Genomic DNA, 18,104 nt, shown 5'->3' with positions numbered 1-18,104 from the left:
CGGACGCAAACAGCAGACAAAGTTTCGCTTACTATCGATTTCCACAGTGTGCAGATCTGGGCGGCTATAACGTAAAACCATTCCAAACTTTTCTATTCCAATTCTGTAATCAGCCCTCCGTGATTGGTCAAAAGCTTTTTTGGATCATCCCACTTCACCTGTCTTTCACGCGACGTCGCGAAAACCGCGATAGCTCCCCTTCTCATATGACGTGTACACACTGATTAAGCATGATTTGACTGAAAAAAGGAAAATATTTATTTCTAATTCGACACCTTTTCCCCGTTAGCCCCTGGTTATTGGGCAAACGTTTTCGGGCTGCGCCCACATCACCTAAAAAAGCTGTAAGCTTCACCTGCAAAACTGCGAAAACTCACCGCGTCAAAGTGACGTGTACTCATTAGAGATGCAATATTATGTCGAACAAAACTGAATTTTGTTCCGACTAGCCGCAGGTTGCCCCGTTCCGAAAGGAATAAAAGATGCCTGCCGCCAATCGCTCAAGCGCTGGGTACTCGCCCCTGCCGTACAGCATGGGTTTATTTGCGTATAATAAACCTTCTTGAGTAGTCATGTAACGTTTTCGAGCACTTTCGGCACGTTTACGACCTCATTCTGCCAACTCTATGCTGAGGATCTGTTTTAGCGTCATTCTTCAGCTTCCGTAGCATGCCGCCACGATTTTCGACCAACCACCGCAAGCCAAGTAACGGAAACCGGACCAATCCCAGACTCCGGCACCGCCTTCTTCATCCGGTTATCGGTTTTCAGTGCAGTGGCTCAGCACTATCGAATCCCTCTCCACTTGAGCGTGCTCCTCGCCTCTTGTCATCTAATTAGATAGGACAAGCCACTCAGTATAGGCAATGTTATTCGTTTTTCAAACAAACAAATTTGACCTCCTACGAACGGTTGATTAGTTACGCAAATTTGACATCAGGAGATTGAAATAAAAACATATTGGAATAGTTTAACGTTATAGGGCCCCTGCATATTTTTAAGCTTCTCCTTGCTGTAAGAACTATATATACAACATCCGTTTTGTTGCGGTAACGATTAGGACACTGAAGGGACGCTCGCGTCACTGCCGTCGCACTGTCACGGTATCGACGTGGATGAATTGCTCGCTAATGGAGTTTTAGAAGGGATATGAAGAGACGCCGAGTATACGTTTAGCTGCAAAAAGTCCAAGCCGAGTTACGTACGCGTAGGGTGTGAGACAGGGCAGAGTGGGGCTCGATATTGTTGCCCGCTGCTAGTAAGATGAGTAACCCTCGTCCTGCAAGTGTTCAGTCCGCTCTCCCAGGGTTAAGGCAGTAGCCTCATTTCCACTGCTGCCATAAGTGTTGTGCGCACAGACAGTGGCGTTTCTATTGGGCAGCTGTGTGCCTACCTCTCCTCTGTGCATAAACTGGGCTGAGAAAAGCCCCAAGCTAAATACCAAAAAGTTTCCGTGCTTTCCGTCTGTCTAGTGCGCCATCCAGCTCCGACGCCAGTAACGCCGTCGCCAACATTCCTCACGCAGAGCGCAGTGACACGTCAGGAATCTGTGAGGGCGCCGTTCGCGTTCCGCGGCAGCAGTAGTATTGCGTGCTCTCTCGCGCAATGCCATCAACTCCTGACGCTAAAACATCGTGCGAGGAGCTCAGACGCGAGGCTTAACCTCATTATCGCGCCCAATGCTTCGCCTTCAGGTGAAACTGTCACCTGCTTTAGTAGTGTGCAAATTCTTGGGCTTTACAACGTGAAGTGCACACAACAGTTTAAAATAAAACGCCCTCTCAGAAATTTCCAACCTGAGTTTTGCTTCTGTCATCATTTTATTGTGATAGCAAGTATGCGGACATTCCAGGCACATTTCTGGCGTCGGCGTCGCCGTGATATTAGGGGTAAAGGCCAAGGGCGGTGCAATCGGCGCCGTGCGTTGGACGCCGTATGTGCGAGTGAAAGCGTGCGAGGTTGAGTCGGCGATCGCGGATCAATCTCGCGCACCCAATGGAGGAAAGCTGGGTGGAAGCGCTTAGCAATAGGTGGTAGGCAAAAAAGCACAAGGCTCCGAGGCATGGTGGAGAGGGAAGCCACCTTGTACTCAGGGCGGCCCGGGCAACCGAGGGTGGCCGCTTGCTTGCCTGCCCCGGCCGCTGTTTCTTGGAACTAATCTGCGATGGGGACAGAGTCCACTGTGAACACTGTTTCCGTGTCAAGCAATACGATGCACTGTTTCCTCCCCGGAGCATCAGGCTGCGACTACGGTTTGCAATGTTCTCCAGTCTGGTGCAATATTTTTGGCATGAAAACATCTTGCACAATAGCTGCCGATCTCAATTAAACCGTGTTCTTTCAATGAATGGCCCCATGGCTGCACAAGCTTGTGCACAATGCCATCCTGATGGAGTGCGCATGTTGTTTATGCATGAGAAAAGAAACTACGTACAAGAAGGTAGCGCACCACAAGCGCATATGTCATGTGCTTCTTTCTTGTCCCTTTCTTTAGCGCGCAATAATAACTTGCTATCCTTCTTATAAAGTATGTTGGCTCACACATCTGCACAAGCAGTGACTTAACTGTGAATAGCACACGGTGTCAGAGTTTGTCACCGAGTAAAAGCGACCACCCCACAAACTGGCAGGTAGTGCGAAAAAGCTTGTTTGAATCGGGACTGCAACGCGGGCATTCGGGAAAACTGAATCCGGCTTACAAAAAAAAAAAAGATTCACAACCTGAGTGTCGTCTTAGCACTGAAATTCTATTGGAACTACCCGGTATCATAGAGTTAAGTAGAAGAAAGTTGCCCTTACTGTAAGGTAAAAAAAAGAAAAGAGAGTCACTTTCTAATGTATGTATAAGGACGGTAAGAGGTGCCTGCTTCTTCTCTGAACCGACATACACAAATAGCAGAACAAAGTCGCAGCAATACACAAACACGAACTCCAACAAGTAGTTCACAAGTCACGACACAAAATCTAGTGCACTGTCCAAGTTCTCAAGCGCCCCCATGTGGAATTCGATGTTCTTCGAAAGTATACAAAAGTCAACTTTCGCTGCATGTTTAAGCATATACAAAATAACCTTTGCTGCAGATTTAAAACTATACACAACAACCTTTGCAGCAAGTTTAAAACTATACACAACCTTTGCTGCAAATTTAAAACTATACACAACAACTTTCGCTGCACATTTAAAATATACATTGCAATGACATTTGCTGCACGTTTAAATTATACAGAATAACCTTCGCTGCAGATTTAAACAAAGGTGCAATGCAGATTTTAAAAAAAATCTACTGCGACAACTTTTCATGCAGGTTAAAAAGAACTCCAGCTTTTCTGCGACAACCTTTACTGCAGTTGGAAGAACTGCAACAATCCTTGCTGCAGATAAAAAAAGGAGAATTGCAATAATGTAATAAAAATTATTGCCCAGGCCGCTGCAGTGCCGCAGCGATGGCCCGCGACTGTGTCCCCAAGCAGCGGAGCTCCTGCAACGCATGGCACTGTTGCTGCAGAATGGCCTCCAGAGCTGAAGCCTATCGGTCGGCTGCCTCCCTGTGCAGCCTGGCCTCGGTGGCCTGTTGTTCCAGGGCCACAGCCTGGCGGGTGGCCGCATCCCGGAGCTCTGAAATCAGCTGGAAACCAATAAATACGTCACCAACGTCACCTCAGAATTCTTCTCTGCTCGCACTTTGCTGGGAGCTTCGGTCTGTCAGGAGCCTCACCGGGCACAACACTTTTCTCTCCGCTGAAAATCCACTGGCCCAGCGGCATCTGTTAATGGTGCCGAGTTCAGCGCGCAACCAATGGCCGTTGCTTGGACAGATAATAGTGGTGCCGATGTTCAGTTTCTGTGATCTCCTGAAACGTATCTCACACCTCCAAGCACTTCTGCGCAAGAAGAAACCAAACAGCCGTTTTCAGGGCTACGCACCAGTTTGTCTGGCGGGTGGTTGTACAGTTATCAGTGATTTTCTGTCCTATAGTTATGCTACTCCAGCATGCAAAACATACCACAACTACTAGGGTTGAGGATTGGGCGAGTTGGTATCGCATTCTAAAACTGGTACAGCGCAACATAGGAAGGAAGAAACAAGTCAAGCCGGCTAGATGAAGGAACAGATAGCTCTGTTCCTTCATCTGGCCGGCTTGGCGGCCTATTTCTTTCTTCCTATGTTGCGCTGTACCAGCTTTAGAATACGCCAACTAATGATCGAAGAAGGCGTGTAGATGCGACGATATAAGTGCAAAAATGTAAAAACTGTGCTTGGTGACTACGCTGAAAGTTTAGTTCCTTACATACGTAGGTTTCTTTTTTATGCGAAGCATATTACGAGAGCTCAACCCAGATCCTCAGGCGCGGCGGTGTCGCGTTGAAACCACGTGACACCGTGACGTCACGACAGAGGAGAAGTGGCTTTGGCTCAACTCTTGCAAGACGGGCTGGGTGGGAATCGAACCAGGGTCTCCGGAGTGTGGGACGGAGACGCTACCACTGAGCCACGAGTACGATGCTTCAAAGCGCTACAAAAGCGCCTCTAGTGAATGCGGTGTTGCCGTAGAAACGAGCTGTTTCTAAGGCGTGCGTCTCTTGCTCAGGCGCACATTTCGTTGCCGCGCCGAACGCTGCTTTGCTCGACGCTCACCGCGTCCAATGCGGGGCGCGTAGTCGCTGCCCTGTAGCCCATTGTCTTACACCCCTTGGCGGGTCGACGGGAACGCTGTCGCGTTCCACTCTTGAAGGCGAAGCAGTAATGCATGAGTTGTTTCTTCGTCTAGCCGAACCAAATATAGCCAAGCAACAGCAGTTCACCAGGCTAAACAGTGGTTCAACAACTAAAATACAGGCTAGTATGCTTCGCATCCTGGGCTTAACCTTACCTAAGCCACAGCCATTTTTTTTTCTAAGGATGGGCGAATAGTAAATTTTTGGTACGAGTCGATTTAAAAGAAGATACCCAACACAAAGGCACTCGACGAGTATTCTAAAATTGCAAATATTTCCCATACATTTCCCTAATTTCTATTTGCCTATATTCGACATAACGTTTTTGTTTAATTTCAACACAGAACATCTGTTTATTGTATTTCAAAATTGTTCAAAAATATTTCTCGGCTACATCCAATTGCCACCTATCTGTTTTTGAGATATATCCACAGTGCACAGAAATATTATCCACAAACCCTGTTGGTTTGCTGCTGCTGCTCACTACTCCGGGCGTGCAACTCCACGAGGCGTGGCAGTACCACACGGGCACCCGCCGGGCGCTCTCGACAACGTCTTTGGCGTTGCGGTGCTGGAAACATACAAGCGATGTTATTTTTTCACAGCAGAAGCCTGTGTAAAACATGTTTGAAAGACTGACATGGTAAGAAGTGTCACATGCCGAGTGGTGATTGCATTTAACTGTTCATATTTGTACAGCTAACAGGACAAGGTGTCTCCAACTTGCGAACTGGGGCACTCGGACATTCCTGGGCCGCATCCTGCTTGGCCACGCTATCGGCACCACGTGCAGTGCTCTGAAAAGCCCAGTCAAGTAAGACACTACTTTGAGGACATTGAGTGCAATAAAAGAAAAACGAAATGCGAAGTGTGCAAATTCACCTGCAAGGTACTAGTTCCGGGCGTCTCGTCAACCGAAACTGTAGGCTGAGAAGGCAATCGCTGGACGGGCTGAGGACGACAGAAGTGCCCAGCGAGAGCTCGCGCCTGCAGGATCTCATCTGGGGGGACCAACTGTAAGCATGTGCTAAGGATGTGTCACGAAACTAAACGCATAACGATGTTTTCACCAAAAGTTACTAATCAGCATTAATAGGGTTTCATGTAGCGAATCAGCACGTAATGGGGGCAGTGGCGCTGCCAGAAGTTGTATTCCTTATTTTCGGGTGATGTTTGAAAAGTCGGCATGCTATGCACTCGGGACCTTCGGGAAGGGAGTGGGGGAGCCTCTTTGGGGCGCCAGCCGCTGCTACCCTCCTCAGTGGATGATCTCAAAGAGTTTATAGCACGTAAGTTCCGCTAATATGCTTTAAAATCTATGTTCACGGGCGTTCTTTCACTGCCACAAATTTGACCGTCTCCGACAGAGTTCTAAGCAACGCCGCCTTGGTATCTCAACTACCGCGGGGCCGAGTGACCCACTCGTAAACGTTTGTTGGCAATGAAACCACTTTTTACCATCTCGACGCGACACGCAAGCGGATATATTTCGATGGCTGGCGTGAGCTACACACCGTCTCATGACAAGCGGCACACTGTAGAACGCTTTTTGTCACCGTAGGCCGCGTCGCATGGCACCTCGGTTGCCGAATTTATGACGGTCACAAAGTGCTAGTTCACAATACTTATGCGGGAGACACATGGTGCGATTTTCCGTGCGATCAGTCGTACGGCGCGTCGTGTGCGACTTGCCGCATGCGGCGATTCGGGACACATGGTACGAATGACCGAGCGGCGGCTAGCTCCGCCCAGAACCGGCGCCCCTGCGTGGAAGTTTGGAATGCTGCATAACTTCGAACAGAAAGTGAAAGCAAACGTATTTGCACAGCTCTCTTGTTTGGAACAAACGATGACAATATAAACACGCCCATGGAAGCACTGTAGACGTGTTTCCACAAGGCCGCGTTAGCAGTAACGGCTCCTTTGACAGCCGCCGATGGCTGTGCCGGCAGGCACAGCTCGCCCGGCCACCGAATCCGACACCGGTGGCGCTTGTGACACGATCGCCGATCGCTTGCAGCTCGTAAAACGAAGCGTCTATGTTAGTCGGCACAACGTGTATGCAGTTATCCTACGCTTATATTGCAGCACATTTGATTTCATTGGCGCCGACAGAAGCGAACGAGCATGCCAGGCGAGCTTGCGATCGCTGGGAGACCGTGTAGGCCTAGCTCGCCGGCCGTCTATCCGAGGCCGAGGGCCCATGCCGATGCGTCCGCAGCTCGTAATTAAGCGCCTAAATTCATCAGCACAATCAATGCTTGAACATTTATGTTTTTCTTAAGTGAAAATACGGTTAGTTTTCTCGGTGCCGTTAGTAGCGATGAGTAAACACGCCACTCAGGCGAGCCGCTTCGTATAGACGATTGCTGGCGCATCTGCGCTGACGGCGTCCGTTTACTATATCGCACGACGTTTCATAACATGCACTCTTTTGAGGCCACTTTATTCTATAAGTTATATCGTGTCAGAAACAAATTGCTGCTTATTTATGTGCCGCCGTCAGCGGCGAAAGAGGCCCTCGTTTCGACCAGGGAAAAAAAAAAACAGACATGATCGGAGCGGCGAGGCGCTCGCTCGCCGGCTCCGCCCCGTCGGGTCTATGACGTGGCCGTGACGTTCGCGCTACCTGCGCTGTCATTGGCTGCGGTCGCCCGACCGATGCGGCGGTCGCACGAGAATATTCAGCAAGTTGGTCGCATGCGCGGCGTGCGATTCGGCGCCGCGTGCGAGGGATTTGGTTGAGAACCTGTTGAGTGCGGCTGCCGGTGCGAATGGTCGTACGACCGATCGCACCCAAAATCGCACCATGTGTCTCCCGCATTAGCCCACAATCGTATTCTAAGCCAGTGCTTACCGCTTCCAACTACCCGAACACATCGGCTCGCCCACCATCCACCCGTCCGGTTCCGGTCAGCTGCAGTAAGCGGCCATCGAATCCGGCCGCCTCCGGTGCCCCTGTAAATAACACACGGACCGTATAAGATGACCGGCCGAAATAACTCTGCGCACACTCACATCTGTTGCTGCCTCATAAGGGCCAGAGCCTGGTCTGCGTAGGATAGGAACGCTGCTTCCGCCAGAAGGCCTGCCACTGCTGCACGGTCTTGTGTGCAGGTCCTTCGGCTTCCAGCAGTGCCTTCAACTGGGCCCCCAGGCCTCAGAGGGTACGACTGCGTCAAGAGAGTGGTGTGCTCCTCCATAACACACATGAGGAGCTCCCTCTGAAGCGCCGAGACCCGGGGGCCGAGCGGTATGTTTTATGCGACGACATTTTGAAAGTTGCGACTAGTAGACCGCACATTTATTTTGTTGCGCTGTGCGCAACACCACCTAGCAACCTTGCAGAAAAACTGGTGCTAATAAATTGGAATAGTCATAGGCATTACAATTTGAGAATGTAAATTGAGAATGTAAAAATACATTTTTTCGTATAAACATTTATTAGAACGCGAAAAACATTTCGTTTCGTAGTATATGGTTCCCAAGCAGGCGACAGACGAGGCAACGCATCGTCCGGAGAGTTCACTGCTTGCCGCTTGGCTGCCCTCTCGGCCCCATTCTCAGAAATTTTGCAAACTGCCACTTTATGACGTTGCAGCAACCGAACAGAAAGCGTATTGAACCAAGATCGCCGATTGCAGCCGTGGGGCCCTATAACATAACACTATTCCAATATGTTTTAATTCCAATCTCCTGATGTCAAATTCGCGTAACCGCTGACGCAAGCATCGGGCGGGGACTCACAGGGCTGTCTGAACAGACCAATCAAACGCTCTACTCAATCATAGGAGGTCACTTTTGTTTGTTGAAAAACGAATCACATTGCCTACATTCAGCGGCATGTCGTATCTAACTGGCTGACAAGAGGCGAGAAGCACTCTCAAGTGGAGAGGGATTCAATGGGGCCGAACCAGTGCACTGAAAACCGATAATCTGATGAAGATGGTAGTGCGCGCGTCTGCGATTGGTCCACCTTCCCTCACTTAGCTTGCGGTGGCTGGTCGAAAATGGCGACAGCATGCAACGGAAGCTTAAGAATGACACTACAAAGGATCCTCAACAAAGAAGCGTTGGTAGAACGAGGTTGTAAACGTGCCGACAGGGGTCGAAAACATTACACGGCCACGCAAAAAGCTTTATTATACGCAAATAAACCCATGCTCTTCGGCAGGTGCGAGTAGGCAGTGCCTGAGTAATTGGCGGCAGCCATCTTTCATTCCTTTCGCAACAGGGCAGCCTGCGGCTATTCAGAAGAATATTCAGTTTTGTTCGACATATTAATGCATCTTTCACGCGTACACGTCACTTTGAAGCGGTGAGTTTCCGTGGTTTTCTGACGTCAAGTTACAGGCTGCTGAAGTGGGTGCCACCCGAAAAGTCTTGACCAATAGCCGAGGGCTAAAGTTGAAAAGGCGTCGAATCAGAAATATTTTTTTTTCTTTTGTTCGGTCAAATCAAGCATAATCAGTGTGTGCACGTCATATCCTATGGGGAGCTATCGCTATGTTCGTGACGTCGTGGACAGACAGGCGAAGTGGGGGTGGTCCAAAAAAAGTTTTCGACCAATCGCGGAGGACCGATTGCAGAATTGGAATAGAAAAGTTTGGAATAGCTTTACGCTATAGCGCCCCTGATAAGCAGGTGAAACGCGTCAGTCTGTACTTGAGCCATCAAACCTTCGAGAGTAATTGCTGGTGCCCGCGTGTCTTCCAGAAAGCTTTACACCATTCGCGTCGCGCATACATGCGATCACGTTACACAGCTTAACGTGATCAGCCAGCGGTAACAACAGCCAGCGGATAGAACAATCGATACCATTCTAGAAAACTTCCGATAGATGCAGACACCTCCTGCGCTGAGCGATAACATTTGTTAGACGGTGAAAAGCGCTCACCCGTAAAAGACAAACAAGTCTATCCTTGGCGCCTGTGTCCGAATAGTTCATCTCATGAATTAATGAATATCGACAAAATGCTCGACTCAGTACACAAGCAAGCCAACAGAACCGCAAGCAGCGTCACTACAGGTCACGCCCTGACGTTTCCTATGGTTCAAGAGATGAGGTGCCGCTATGGACACCCGTTCGTTCCCTTGGCTTGTGCGAGAAGCTCCTCTCGCGTTTTCCGGGCCCTTACATCATTGCATAAGCTCCTCTGTGAACTACCGGCGGCCAGTTGTTCTTTCAGCCACTTTCACTTTCATTTATTTATCATTTCTTTACTACAGTTAAAGACTATAAGTAATTTCGCCCCTGCAGCCCTTGGTGTCATAGTTCGTTGGCTCCTTATCATATGACTAATAAAAATCGGGGCCCTCGGTTTTCTTTCTTCTCGTTCTTCACCTAGCGAAGGCCTCGAATCCAGCACCTTTGATGCCTTCGGGTAGCATGTATGAGTGTATTGAGCATTTGCCTTCACCCAACAAGTCCCGTAAGCGTCATGCCTGCGGCATAAAGGATGTTCCATGCCCGCCAACAAGGCATTGAGTGGTGGCGGTGGCCAACACTCCCATGGTTAGTTCAAGTACACACAAATAACTACTCCAGAAAGGGGATGGGAAAATTGCGCCGCGGTAGCTGCACTACTAAGAGCATCGCAGCGGTAATGCGATGACGTAGGTCCGTATCCCACCTGCGACCAGTTGTTGTTTCATCCACCGTCATTTCAGCATTTCTGCAATTCAATTACGAACTACAAATCATTTCCCCTGGGCTGTCCTTGGTTGCTGCCCTTGTCTGATGGTTGCTTATGATAGGAATATATATATGTGTGTGTGTGTATATATATATATATATATATATATATATATATATATATATATATATATATATATATATATATATATGTATATATAAACGCAGCACTCTGTAAATCTTATGCTCTAGTTGTTGCTGTGATTTTCCTTTTCATTTGTGCTTGCAGTGTCTTGTGATTGTCGGAATTAGTGAATTAAAGAAAGTTTTGTATTAAAATTTACGGGCGACCGCAATCCAATTGACCTATTCAAGCGCACCAACGGAATATTACAAAGGTCAATATATGCAGATGGACGCCGCACCATCGCGACTGTGTTATTTCCCGCTGCAAATTGTTTAAAATTTTATTGCAGGACATTTAATTGATTTTAGCATTTTCGAATGTCTGTTCTCAAGAATATTTAGACACTTTGCTCGTGCCTTACTACTGCGAAGCATTTATCTTCTTGCAGTCACTCGCATACAGCTATTCCGCTCTTGCGGACTTGCATACTGTCGACAACCGTTTGCGACACTCAGGTGACGCTGGTTTCCGGCGCCCATTGTAAGGCAGACACGGGCAGGCTCTGTTAGCTATTCACCTACCCCAACTCGTATTTGTATGTTTTCTGCACTTTTCCCAAGGTTCCTTCACTAAAATTTGATGCGCCGTCTTATCAGTGAGAGCCGCTACGCGAGCAATGTGACTACCTGTACCTATACTGAACGTGTACGTGTGTTGTCGTGACCACACAATATGCATAAGCGCGCAAAAGCAACAGTGCGCTGACTTCAGCGACTTCAGTTTTGAACTGTGCGGACTGTTCGTCCATATTTCACACTATATAGCTTTAGAATATTAACAAATGCGGCAGCTTTGATTCAGCAGTCACACAGTGTAGTTAAAGGAATGTGTACAGCGTACACAAACCTATCAGTTTTTCAGACTCATGGACTTTAGGATCATCGTAATTAGCTGCGTCACTCGTTTAAAGCCGTATACGGGACAGCAGCCACGTTACTTCTGCGAAAGATGATATGTCGAGCCACGGTGTCTGCGACAAGCTTAACGATCGTGTGGCTGAATACTCCGTTTCCGAGCCATACTATAGATGACCGCACAGGGTTGCTACGCCAGCGCAAAAGATATCGCAGCTGCTGCGCTTCTTAGTTTACTTCCTTCTTTTTCGTGTAGCTTCCTCTGACGAAATGCAGAGTGACCGTAAAATTCAACAAAAGTGGTGTTGTAGGTTGCCCGCAGTCAACGCTTCTTTCCCGTCACCACTTTCGCCCGGACGAATAGTAATGAAGGTCCCTTTCGTGGACAGGTGTGGGAGCATGCCTGATATCCTGCTTATTCCGCTACCAGGGAACAGCTGCCTGCGTTCCTAGGATCACTGCATGCGGCGAACTCACTATGTGTGTGTCACAATACTACAGCAAACTTAATGAGACATGTAGCAGGGCGCACGCGCCCAACACAATTACAACGTGCGTCGTGCGCTCGCCCGCACTTCTATCCATCACAGTGGTGGCAGGAAACCAATGTGCGCTCAGTGCTGTCGGCATCATACGAGAAGGCCTATAGAAGCGCGCCTTCAATGGTGCTAGCCTCGCCTCCTATTGAATTGCGCTACTGCACCTATAACTTCGAACCACAGTGGGCTCGGAAGAGCACCACCTATGCCGCTTGCTCAAAAACCATTTTTGCTTCATTGTGAAGGCGTTAAACTCATCGCCCTCAATGTTCCCGTGTCATCCGATCAAGTAGATTTCTTCGCAGAGTCGTATTTCGCCAGAAATTCAGCGCCGCCTGCCGTGAAGCGTTCCTCGCAACGCGAATAAGAATGAGTGCCTTCACTCCACTCTACCCAGACAGCTGCATCCACTACAACATCCGATTTTTCCATCGATTTAAACTGGAAGCACCGCCGCATTCCTTTAGTGACTACGGAGGAACATCAGCTATGCGACTTGCTCAAAATCATTACTGCTTTCTTCTGCCGATTACTAAATGCTCTTCTCTGTATGCTAGGTTTTCCTGCAACCTGTGCCAGCGGCTTCTCCCAAGCCTAGTTGTGCTTCTTGACGCGTGTGGTTGTGATTTTAGGAATGTGGTAACTGTGCTGCTACTTTCCGGGGATGTTGAGTCAAATGCCACACCTGTGAAAAATGTCGTGTCTGTAAAAAGAAATACTGACGTTGTGATTGCGACTGCCAAGCTGTCAGCCATAGTAGATACACGTCGCGCAGACATGACAGAGTTTCTGTCCGATGCTGTAAGTTACCAGTAACAAGCTGCCACGCAAGCCTCTGACCTAATAACTCGGCTTACAGCAGTAGCATCTGTTGTTCAATCTATCCCAGCATGATGTGCATTTACCAAGCGCTCTGAGAGAGACCGTTAAATATGAAACTCTTGTAATAAGTACCGCACTGATGAAATAGTAGGTAGATCCCGACGCTGTCACATGGTTTTTAAATTTGCCGACATTCCCGGCATAAACTGGTAGCAGTCTGAGCGCTGTGTGCGCGAAGCGATGTTTCGAATTTTAAGTTTAAACTTCACAGAGAACACCTCGCACGCACCTCGATAAGGCAATTGCGTTTATAATGAAACCCAGCAAGTAACAGTAAAATGTGATCCCTTAAAACAAAAAGAAAGCATTATTTTTCAGCGTGGGAAATTTTGTGGCACAGGATTTTCATGTGGTGAAGGGATTCCTAGAACTACGCGTAAGTCTAGGAAAAACCATAATGAATTCGGCAACAAGAAAGGTCGACAATACCATCTCTGTCTCAGCAAAATATACTTCCATATTAAAAGCTACATGTATTGCTTCGCAACAGCTCAGGTTTCTGAGATGGAATTACTCGACAATTACTTTGTAAACAAAAGCAGTTCTGTGAATGCACCCAGTGAAACCGCAGTTTCACAACAGCGAAGTAATTACCCAAAACAGAAAGTCGTGTCCCTCTTCTATTCTAACGTACTCAGCGTATGCCACAAACGTGAATCCCTGCGGTCTCTAATTAATGCCTGTTAAGCTGATATCATCCGTCTTACTGAAATATGCCTTGCGAAATGAATTGCTGACAGTGAAATGTTTGACTGTCGCGGCCATTGCAAAGATTTCCCCATGGCCCTTACATGAGCCATGGTAGTTGTGAGCTTATTTCCGCAGGAGATACGACATGTTACAATGAAGTAGTTATTTCTACCAATTTAGAAGTTATGTGCGCTAGAAAGAGCATCGATTTTAATGACTATTTTCTGGGCATGCTATCGCCCAGAAAATGCTTGATCTGACGCGTTGTGTAATATCCGTCGTAGTATCTTAGACTAGACGCCAACAGTTTCTCTCGTGTCACTCATTTGTACTCGGTGATTTCAATTATTGTAAGAATAACTGCAGCACGGAACCCCCTGCTCAAAATTTCGGTTCTCTTCTGTGCTCTTTAATAACATTTGCTACGATTACAACGTCGGGCAACTTATTCCCAAATCCACCCGAATTTCATACCATTCTGCCAATGTTTTCAACCTTATTTTGACTACAATCACTGGCCTCATTCCCAGCGCTCTGCATTAACCGGATGTCAGTGACAGTTGCATGGATGGATGGATGAAAAACTTTATTAGGGTCCTTTAGGGCGCGCCCTAGCGCGCAGCGGGCCGCTCCCACGTCGGGACAGAGAGGCCGAGCCTCTCCGCTGCGTCGCGGGCCCGTTGGACAGCCCATAACTGGTCTTCGAGGTTGGGGCTGTGTAGGACAGCATCCCAGCGTGAAGAAGTGTTACTTTCATCACTGCGTAACGCGGGGCATCGCCAGAGCATGTGAGGTAAGTTCGCCAAGTCATTGCATAGTGCACATGCATTTGTCGTCTGAATTTCGGGGTACATCTTGTGAAGAAGTAGAGGGTTTGGGTATGCCCCCGTCTGTAGAAGCCTTAGTGTCAAAGCCTGAGGTCTATTGAGTTTGCAATGTGGGAGGGGGTAGATCCTCCGAGCCAAGTAAAAGTGCTTCGTAATTTCGGTGTACGAGGAAGGAGAGTCCCGATTGTCAGTACCCCCGGCGTCACGCTGCCCGGTAGCTACGCGGTTGATGATCCCTCGCGCAGCTCCGTGTGCCGACTCGTTGAGGTTGGGCGGGGCACCCTCGATCTGTCCCATGTGAGCTGGAAACCAGATCAATGTGTGTGGCTTGATTTCTGTGCTTCCTAATATCCGTAGGGCCAGCTCGGATATGGTTCCTTTGGCAAAGGCCCTAACAGCTGATATGGAGTCACTGTAGATTGATGTCCTCTTGTTGTCCAATAAGGCCATCGCTATTGCAGCCTGCTCTGCGATTTCAGAGGACGTTGTCCGAATAGAGATAGCGTTCGTTATTTGGCTTTCATGATTTACGCTAACTACAACGAAGGCCTGTCCGTCGGCGTAGCGCGCTGCGTCTACGAAACTGTTCTGCGAAGCCCGTTCACGAGCCTTTTCCAGGAGAGCCTTTGCGCGCGCCCGACGTCTTCCCACGTTGTGTTCTGGATGGACGTTTCGTGGGATAGGCGCGACAGTGATGCGGTCCCGCTGCTCTCGAGGGATGCTGCAGAACTTTGTTTTGATTACTCTGGAAGGAACGCCCAGCTCCTGTAAGATGTGCCTTCCAGCTTGTGTGGTAGATAGCCTGATGAACTGGGCCCTCTCCTGTGCTTCCGCTATTTCCTCTAGCGTGTTATGCATGCCAAGTTGAAGTAAGCGTTCCGTGGGAGTGTATACGGGGAGGCCGAGAGCTCTCTTGATTGCCTTCCTGATTAATGCATTGAGTTTATCCCTTTCCGATCTTTGCCAGTTGTGCATGGCCGCGACGTAAGTGAAATGACACATTACGAACGCATGTACCAATCTCACGAGGTTATCTTCTCCGAGGCCTTGCTGCCGGTTGGCCACTCTTCTGATTAGTCTGATGGCATTGTCCGTCTTCTTAGTGACTCGCAGAACTGTCTGGTTGTTTGAACCACTCGACTCTACCATCATGCCGAGAATCCGGATAGCATCCACCCTCGGAATATAGCCTCCGTCTTTTGTGCGCAGTTTTATGTCGCATTCGGCGAGTGGCTTCCATCCCTTTGGTTTCGGGCCTCTGCGCTTGGGTCGATAAAGTAGCAGTTCCGACTTGTGCGGTGAGCACCGAAGGCCCGTGGATTCAAGGTATCTCTCGGTAGCATCAACCGCCTCTTGCAGGGCCGTCTCTACCTGTCCGTCACTACCTCCAGTACACCAGATGGTAACGTCGTCTGCGTATATGGTATGACTGATACCGTCAATAGCAGAGAGTGTCCGGGATAGACCGATCATGACTAGGTTAAAGAGGGTTGGGGATATGATTGACCCTTGTGGCGTCCCTTTAGACCCCAGCTTAATCATGTCTGAAGTCAGGTCCCCGATCTTAAGGGTGGCTTCTCTGTCTGACAGGAAAGATCTCGTGCTTCCCCAGGTTTAGGCTCGAGATTGTGTTTAAAACGCACGAGTGAAGAATGTTATCAAATGCCTTTTCGAGATCTAGACCTAGTATGGCTCTCGTGTCCCGCGTATTACAGTCAATAATGTGATGTTTGATGAGCTTCATCGCGTCCTGCGTCGAGAGTCCGACCCTGAAGCCGATCATGTTGTGTGGGTAAATGTCGTGGTCCTCCAGGTAGCGTGAAAGCCTGTTTAGGATTGCGTGCTCAGCAACTTTCCCCACGCACGATGTGAGCGAAATTGGGCGGAGGTTGTCGAGGCTGGGCGGCTTGCCTGGCTTGGGGATGAGAATGGTGTTGGCAGATTTCCACATTCCCGGGACTTTACCATTGCTCCACGCTTGGTTAATGATGTCCGTTAGGTATTCGATGGACTTCTCGTCCAGATTCCGTAGAGCTTTGTTTGTGATCTTGTCCGGACCCGGAGCCGATCTGCCGTTGAGGGCGTGGAGCGCCTGCCTGATCTCCTCAATCCCGAATTCTGCGTCGAGCTCAGGGTTCTCGGAGCCTTCGTAGTCAGAGGAAGGTGGTGTAGGGCACGATGCGACTGATAGGTACTTCTGTACGAGTTTCGATAAAATTTCCTTGCTCGAATATTCTCGCTTGGCTGTGTGTAGGGTGCGCGCCAGTGTGTTGCGTTGGTTGGTTCTAGTGTTCGTCTCGTCGAGGAGATGCTTTAGGAGGTTCCAGGTGCCACCGTTGCGCATCTGCCCGTCGATCGAGTTGCACACCTCATCCCATTGCTGTTTACAGAGGGCCCTGCAGTGTTCCTCTATAGTTCGGTTGATTTCCGATATCCTTTTTCTGAGCCTGCGGTTGAGCCGTTGTCCTTTCCACCTGGCGAGGAGGGATTGCTTGGCCTCCAATAGGTGAGCGAGACGGCTGTCCATCTTTTCCACCGGGAGGTCGGTACAAACCTCTTTGGTGGTAGCTTTGATGTCGTGTCTAACCTGTGCAACCCATTGTTCGAGGCTAGGCTTGTCCTCACTCTCCATTCGCTCTTCCCTTATTTTGCGAAATTTGTCCCAGTCTGTGTACTGGAACATGCGCTGTCTCTTCTGGTCGACTTGGAGGTGCGTGGCCAAGATATAATGGTCGCTACCAAAGTCTACCCCGAGGTTTGTCCACTGGACCGCTGCAATGCTCCTGACAAAGGTGAGATCCGGTGTCGTGTCACGGCTCGACGATGTTCCGCATCTGGTTGGGAACGCTGGGTCCGTGACTAGCATCAAGTTAAGGTTTAGAGCCTCACGCCAGAGGTCCTCCCCCTTTTTAGTGTTATATGGGTAGCCCCAGGTGTGGTACGGCGCGTTGAAGTCACCAGCTATGATCAAAGGGGAGTCGCGCGCTAGTTGCGTGGCCTTGGTGATTAGGGCTTTGAAGCGCTGTCGTTGAGCTTTGGGACTACTGTAGACATTCAGGATGAATATACTTTGGCGGTTCGTTGGGCTAGGGATGATCTCTATCATCATGTATTCAACTTTAGTTGCGGTCATTTTAAGGTCGTGAGTGATGTGGGTCAGCTTGTTGCTAACCAGTACGGCGATCCCCCGTCCTTCTTCGTGCTTTGCTACGGGCCTGTAGCCAGACAGCGTGACGTTAGATGTTAATGTTTCTTGTAAAATGATAACATTTGGCTTCTCTGCATGCGAACGAATATATTGTTGCAGGGGAGCCCTCTTGGGAAGGTAACCCCTGCAATTCCATTGCCACATCTTGAATGAGCTAGTTTGAGTGGCCATCGTGTTGCTCTTGAGTTGCTGTGCTAACCATCGGAGAGCCGATCGCCCCCGAGCTGTTACTAGTCGATGCTGTTGTTGGGGGTGTAGGAGCTGTAGGTGCCAGCACAGGTGCTACAACGTTTTCTAAGAAGGATTCAATTTTGCTGATCCGCTGATTAGTGCGCTCCTCCATGGAAGCCATGTTGCTTTGGAAGAGCGAGAACTTTTCCTTTATCTGCTTAATGCTGTCACTGAGAGCGGAGAGCAACTCGCGAATCTCCGATTTGGCCCTGCCTGGTGCTCTTTCTTGCTCGTTAGCGATTGCCCTCTTTTTAGCGGGTCTCTCTGTATCGATCTTCTCAACCATGGGGACTTCCATTGGCTGGGGAGCGGCCGGTTGCTTATCCGTATCGCT

This window comes from Dermacentor albipictus, chromosome 10 (genome assembly GCF_038994185.2).
Source record: "Dermacentor albipictus isolate Rhodes 1998 colony chromosome 10, USDA_Dalb.pri_finalv2, whole genome shotgun sequence".
Lineage (NCBI taxonomy): Eukaryota > Metazoa > Arthropoda > Arachnida > Ixodida > Ixodidae > Dermacentor > Dermacentor albipictus.
Note: the sequence above shows the minus strand (reverse complement) of the source record.